We start from the raw sequence: 7,730 nt of genomic DNA, 5'->3' as shown, positions 1-7,730 counted from the left end.
ACGTTCTAGAACTTCTGGGGTAAAGACAAAAGAAGTTTTACAGCTTCCACCCAGGTCTCTTGGAACACTTTCTTTGGGAGCCCTGAGCCACCGTGTAAGAGGTTGACTGCCCGGAGACTTCCATGCCAGGAGGTCTCATGAACATGCCCCGGTCAGCAGTTCCAGCCAAGCCCACCAGGCTCTAGGCATGTGAGTGGTGGAGTGAAGCCATGGACCCTCCAGATGAGGCCTCCGCCAGCTGACTCCTGAGTTGATGCCACATGAAGCAGAAAAATTGTCCAGTTGAACTTTCCCGAATTCCTGACCCACAGAGTCATGAGACAGACTGTTCTTTTAACCTGCTAAGTCCTGGGAAAATTTATTATGCAGCAACGGGTAAGAGAACACCAGGGCTACCTGGGCTGAGCTGAGCCTCAGCTCTGCTTCATTCCCTTCCCTCAGCTCCACGCAGCAGAAGTGACACCGGGATCTGTGATCTTGCTTCTCCCTCTTTAGACTAAATATCAGAGGCCTTGCAGAAGTCACTGACGTCAGCCTTTCTATTTGACAGGATTCCCCCAATGTATTTTTGGCCTAGAGTCTATTATTTATGATCCCTTGTTGAATTTTACAGTCAGATAGGACAGGGAGAGTAGGCAGTGTTCCAGAATCCCAGCTAAATGGACTTTTCTGCTGCATTTAAAGAGGAAATGACAAGGCAAAAATCTCTAGAGCGCTTCCTGTTATACTAGTGCCCCCTCTTATGTGTGGGGTGACTCGGTTCTCTGGCAGCCCTGTTCTCAGGGTCTCACATCCTAAATAAAGACCGGTTTAGAGCACCCAGATATTCAAGGAAGTCAGTACACATTCTTTTTTTTTTTTAACTTTTTAATTTTTAATTTTTTTGGCCTCACCACGAGGCACACAGGGTCTTAGTTCCCCAACCAGGGATTGAACCCCTGCCCCCTGCAGTGGAAGAGCAGAGTCCTAACCACTGAACCACCAGGGAAGTCCCCAGTATACCTTCTTGACTACGCTCATCCCTCTTCTGGTAACTCAGGAGATTTTGTTTACGTGTATTTTATTTGAATTTATTTAAACACTTCAGAAGGTTAAAAATGCACCTTCCCTTGCTGATGTTTCCACATACCCCATGGCGACGATTAGCAGGACCCAGACACGCAGGAGAATCCAAAATAATGAAACAATTGTCATTTCAGTTTTCAGGCTTCTCTGCTATGGCACGTCAATTATTAACTAAGAAATTAATCATTAAGGGCATTCATGAAATTGGCCCAACTGTCTCATTGGGCCACATTGCTCCTTACACAATGGAGCTGGTTAACTTCTGGCCTTCCATCCCTTTGCTAGCAACGCTGCTTCTCTGTGCTGTGTATTTTGAAGGGAGCCAACTCTTTTATTTCCATCTACTTCCGTGGCTGTACTAGTGACTGCTAGAGGCATCAAAACCAGCACTTCCTCTAACCTTCAACCCTTCTAAGCACATTCTCAAAGGTCAGTATTTCGGGCTTCCCTGGTGGTGCAGTGGTTGAGAATCTGCCTGCTAATGCAGGGGACACGGGTTCGAGCCCTGGTCTGGGAAGATCCCACATGCCGCAGAGCAACTAGGCCCGTGAGCCACAACTACTGAGCCTGCGCGTCTGGAGCCTGTGCTCCGCAACAAGAGAGGCCACGACAGTGAGAGGCCCGCGCACCACGATGAAGAGTGGCCCCCGCTTGTCGCAACTAGAGAAAGCCCTCGCACAGAAACGAAGACCCAACACAGCCAAAAATAAATATAAAAATAAATAAATAAATAAAATATTAAATATCCTGTGTCAGTAAGTTTACCATTTAAAAAAAAAAAAAGTCAGTATTTCTATAGTGATTGATTTTTTCTTCATTCAATTATTTTTTGCCATCCATGCATTTATTTACTTATTCAATAAGAATTGACTTAATACTTGAAATGTGCCAGATACTGGGCTAGCCATCTGGGTTGGAAGAGGAAGAACACATGGCTCTCCTTTACAGGGGCTCACTGTGCTTAATAGATGCTCAATAAACAGGTGCTGAATAAGTAACCCCTCTTCGAGAGCCCATGCTGGGAATTCTTGCTGGGGAAACTGAAGCTCTGAGTAAGTAACGAGCACAAAGCTGGGCAATAACAAGGCAGGAAGGAACAAAGGCGTGTCTGACTCTGCATGCTGACCACATCACTGTATTCCTTTCCTCTCCTGCTCTGCTCTTCCTGGTCCTTCCACTGCAGTTAGTCATACATTGATTCAAAGTCTGAGACTTCGATCCCCTGGATTCTACCACACTGTCTCCTGGCTTCAAGGCAATGGTTATGAGAGGATCCTACTGCCAATTATAGAGCGTTCTCTACTAATCTGTTATGGGAAAGCAACAACTGTATTTCAGTGAAAACAAAAGATGGCTCAGAAGAAATTTTAGCCCAGGAAAGATGCGAAGGCCCTCTCAGAGGGCAAGATAAAGCCAACCCTTATCTTTGGAGCTAGCGAGTTGGTTGGCACTGAAAGCTTGCTCAGGGTTACTGTCACGTGAGGAGCCTGGAAGTCCTGAAGCCCGGGGCATGACTGTACTGAGCACAGACCTTGGAGACCTTGAAACAGAACAGTCTGAAACCCAGCTGATTCAATAGCATTAAGGGCATTGCTGTTAACTCTACACCTCACCCAATCTATTTTAACATCACTCAATTCTTTCTTCAGAGCCTTTTTTCCTTCTTCCATTCTGATCATAGACATCGCCAATCAAGGCCAAGGTTTCAGAAGACAGGTGAATAGAATGGGGCAGTAACCGAAGCAATTCCCAGAGGCAGTTACTAAAGAGGGCTCACATGTCAAACATCTGTCATGGCTCACTTTCAAACTGTGGTTTGGCTGCCCAGGAGGCAGGAAGTAATACTCAACTCCAAGGTGGCAGATGAGAAAGTTGCCTGAGTTTCAGAATAGAGACTGGAGACCCCATCTAGCAGACCTGCTGGACATTCAGCCTTGGTGAGTGGTGTTGACCTTGGTGTCTACTCTACGTGGGCTCTGAACCTTGCCCTGGCCTTTGCCCACATCTTTGGTTTCCCTCTCAAGAAGCACCCAGCTGCTTTCTACTTTGGATTCCTGGTCTTAACTCTGTACTAACAGGCAGGTATTAGAATGGAAGGAGCTTCACTGGTCCAGTCTATGCTGATGCTGACCTGCTCTCTCACCCAATAACGGAAACCTTTGCCGTTCTTCTGCCATCTCCCTTGCTGATGATGGCTACCAGTTGTCAAGGGCTCCCTCTCAACCTGTTCTCCATCTGATGTCCTGTACCCCATCCTTCAACTCCCCAGGGCACATGAATAACATCTTGCTGTGGCAATATGGTGAATCATCACAAATTGGTCTGAACCAAGTTGATTAAGAAATATTAGACTTATGGAGTAAAAAGAGCTTGTGCCTAGGAACAAAATCATGTTTTTAATGAGAAAAAAAATAGGACATAAAATTGTACCATGTAGCATAGACTTAAGTTATTATGCTTAGTAACTTAGACTTAAGAAGTTACTTAGAAGAAATAACAATCTTTAATGCATATGTGCCTAACAACAGAGCACCAAAATACGTGAAACAAAACTGATAGAATGTAAGGAGAAATTGTAAGGAGATGAATCCACTATCATAGTTGGAGGATTAAACAACCCTCTATCAGAAATGGACAAATCCATGAAGCAAAAAAATCAGTAAAGACATAGTTGAACTCAATAGCACCATCTATCAACTGGATATAATAGACATCTACACACTACTTCATCCAAGTACAATGGAGTATACATTCTTCTCAAGCTCACATGGAACCTTTGCCAAAATAGACCACCTTCTGGGCCATAAAACACACTTTAACAGCTGCAAAAGAAGAGAAATCATACAATGTCTGCTTTCAGACCACACTGGAATTAAACTAGAAATAAGAACAAAAAGACAGTTGGAAAATCCCAAATACTTGAATATTAAGTACACATTTAAACAACACATGGTTCAAAGAAGAAATCTGGGCCCTGGAGCCCGAGGGGAGGGCGGCCTCACTGAGGCTGCTGGCTCTGGAGGGGCCCCAGCAGGCGAAGCTGCGACAGTCCTGGGGACCGCGGGCTGGTTGTTTCAACAAGTAACTTAAAGACAAAATGGAAAAATAAGGAGGTTTGTGCCTGAGATCATGTTGATGAGAAACCAGGGATGGCCACCTTGTCCCAGATCATTCATCCTGGGTTAAGCCAGCTGCCATGTCATGAGGACACTCAAGCAGCCCTAAGGAGAGATCCATGTGGCAAGGAACTGAGGTCTCCTACCTACAGCCACATACTTCTAAATATTTTCAGAACATTTGTATGAATTTTCATCCTCAGCAGCAGTGAATGAGATTCAAGGATTATACACATTCTTGTCAAACTTGATAATACCTGTCATTTTCATTTGAACTTTGTGGTTGTACTGGTGATGATGGGGTGCCGTGTGAGATATGACTTCATTAAACAGAATAGGTCAGGAGCCTTGGTCTCAATATCTCTGTTTAAAAAGTGTTATCACATGTCTGCCAGAAAGAATTGCTGATGACACTGGAAAAAATTGAGAGTTATCCTTAACAATTAAGGGTTTTTCAGCAACATGGATGGACTTAGAGATTGTTATGCTGAGTGAAGCAAGTCAGACACAGAAAGACAGATATCATGTGATATTGCTTATATGCGGAATGTAAAAAAAAAACGGTAGAAAAGAACTTATTTACAAAACAGAAATAGAGTCATGGATATAGAAAACAAACTTATGGTTACCAGGGGTTAAGTGGGGGAGGGATAATTTAGGAGAATGGGACTGACATATACACATTACTATATATAAAATAGATAAGTATTGGTATGGACCTGCTGTGTAGCACAGGGAACTCTACTCAGTGCTCTGTACTGGCTTATATGGGAAAAGAATCTTAAAAAAAAGCAAGGGTTTGAGGATTATGTAATAAATATATATGTGCAAAACTTTTAACATGAAAGGAAAAATAAATTAACCCTGTGGTCCCTGTTATGGTATAAACATTTTGTACCTGTAATTTTCAAATCTTGAAACCCAGCTCCCTTGTTGATGGTATTAGGAGGTGGGGCTTTAGGGAGGTGATTAGGTCATGAGGCCAGAGACCTCAAATATGGGATTAGTGACCTAATAAATATAGCACACAAAAGATCTTATACCCATTACATCATGTAATTACAGAGCCAGAAGACCCACATTATGAACCAGAAATTTGGCCCTCACCAGACACTAAGTTAGCTGGCAACTTTTTTTTTTTTTAAATAAATTAATTAATTTTTTTTAAAAAAAGAGGAAATCTGAAGACAAATTTTAAAATACTTTGAACTAAATGAAAATGAAAATACAACTTAAACTATGTGGGATGCAGAAAAAGCAGTGTTTAGAGGGAAAGGTTTAGCATTAAATGAATATATTAGAAAAGAAGAAAAATCTAAAATTAATAATGTAAGCCTTAGGAAACTTAGGAAACTAGTGAAAGGACAGCAAATTAAATCCAAAGAGAGCAGAAGAAAATAAATAAAAATTAGAGCAGAAATCAATGATATTGAAAACAAGAAATCAACAGAGAAAACTGACAAGACCAAAAGTTTGTTCTTTGAAAAGATCAGTAAATTGATAAGCCACTAACCAGGCTAACTAAGAAAACAAGAGAGAAGACACAAATGACTAACATCAGAAGTGAAAAAAAAGGATGCCATGGACATAAAAAGGCTAATAATGGAATATTATGAACAACTCTATGCCCACTAACGTGATAACCTAGATGAACTAGATCTACTCCTTGAAAGACACAATCTGCCAAAACTCACAGTAGAAGAAATAGACAATTTGAATAGACCTATATCTAATTTTTAAAATGAATCAACAATTAATAACTTTCCAAATCAGAAAGCACTAGGCCCATATGGATTCACTGGGGCAATTCTACCAAACGTTTAAGAAAGAATGTATACTCATTCTCTACCATCTCTTCTAGAAGATAGAAGCAAAGGCAATACTTCCTAACTTATACTATGAGCCCAGCATTACTCTAATACCAAAACCAGACAAAGACATTACAAGAAAAGAAAACTACAGAGCAAGATCTCTCATGAACATAGATGGAAAAAATCCTCAGCAAAATATTAGCTAGTCAAATCCAGCAACGTATAGTAAGAATTATACACCATAACCAAGGGGGATTTATTCCAGCTATGCAAGGCTCATTCAATTAATGTAATCCATCACATCAACAGGCTAAAGGAGAAAAATCACGTGATCATATCGATAGATGCAGAAAAAATATTTGACAAAATCCAACACCCATGCGTGGTAAAAACTTTCAGCAAGCTAGGAATAGAGCAGGAACTTCCTCAATTTGATAAAGAACATCTACAGAAAAACTATGCCTAATATAACAAATGGTGAGAAACTACATTCTTTCCTGCTAAGATCAGAAACAAGGCAAGGATATTTTCTCCCACCATTCCTTTTAAACACTGTATTGCAAGTCCTAGCTAATGCAACAAGACAAGAAAGGGATATAAAAGGGATACAGGTTGGAGTGCTCACTTCGGCAGCACGTATAATAAAATTGGAACGATACAGAGAAGATTAGCATGGCCCCTGCGCAAGGATGGGCACGCACATTCGTGAAGCGTACATATTTAAAAAAAAAAAAGGTATACACGTTGGGAAGAAATAAATAAAACTGTCTTTGTTTGAAGATGACATGACTGTCTATGTAGAAAATCTGAAAGAATCGACCAAAAAAACCCTGGAACTAAAGTTGGGTGATTATAGCAAGGTTGCAGGATACAAGGTTAAAATACAAAATTCAATCACTTTCCTATATATCAGTAATTTGAAATAAAAAACAATACCATTTAAATTAGCACCCCCGGGCTTCCCTGGTGGCGCAGTGATTGAGAATCTGCCTGCCAATGCAGGGGACACGGGTTCGAGCCCTGGTCTGGGAAGATCCCACATGCCGCGGAGCAACTAGGCCCGTGAGCCACAACTACTGAGCCTGCGCGTCTGGAGCCTGTGCTCTGCCACGAGAGGCTGCGACAGTGAGAGGCCTGTGCACCGCGATGAAGAGTGGCCCCCGCTTGCTGCAACTAGAGAAAGCCCTCGCACAGAAACGAAGACCCAACACAGCCAAAATTATTAATTAATTAATTAATTAATTAAAAAAAAAAATTAGCACCCCCAATAATGACATACTTAGGTATAAATCTCAAATAACATGAACAAGATCTATGTGAGGAAAACTACAAAACTCTGATGAAAGAAATAAAAGAAATGAATAAATGAAGAGCTATTCAATATTCACAGATAGGAAGACTCAACATTGTCAAGAGGTCAGTTCTTTCCAACTTGATGTATAAATTCAATGCAATCCCAGTCAAAATCCCAGCAAGTTGTTTTGTGGATATTGACAAACTGATTCTAAAGTTAATATGGTGAGGCAAAAGATCCAGAATAGCCAACACAATATTGAAGGAGAAGAACAAAGTCAGAGGACTGACACAAACTGACTTCAAGACAGTAATCAAGATAGTCTTTTATTGGCAAAAAAATAGACTAATAGATCAATAGAACAGAACAGAGAACCCCGAAATAGACCCACATAAATATAGTCAATTCATCTTTGACAGAGCAGTAAAGGCAATACAATGGAGA

General features: G+C 41.2%; 1 non-coding gene across 1 annotated transcript; it reads left to right on the top strand.

Annotated features, from left to right (window-relative positions):
• Positions 1–6,609: 6,609 nt before the first annotated feature.
• LOC118888096 lies at positions 6,610–6,717 on the top strand. Its single transcript, XR_005018242.1, has one exon. It is a non-coding gene; the product is annotated as a U6 spliceosomal RNA (small nuclear RNA).
• The last annotated feature ends 1,013 nt before the right edge of the window (positions 6,718–7,730 follow it).

The sequence above is a fragment of the Balaenoptera musculus genome, chromosome 21 (genome assembly GCF_009873245.2).
Source record: "Balaenoptera musculus isolate JJ_BM4_2016_0621 chromosome 21, mBalMus1.pri.v3, whole genome shotgun sequence".
Classification (NCBI taxonomy): domain Eukaryota; kingdom Metazoa; phylum Chordata; class Mammalia; order Artiodactyla; family Balaenopteridae; genus Balaenoptera; species Balaenoptera musculus.
This window is presented reverse-complemented; position numbering and strand designations above follow the sequence as displayed.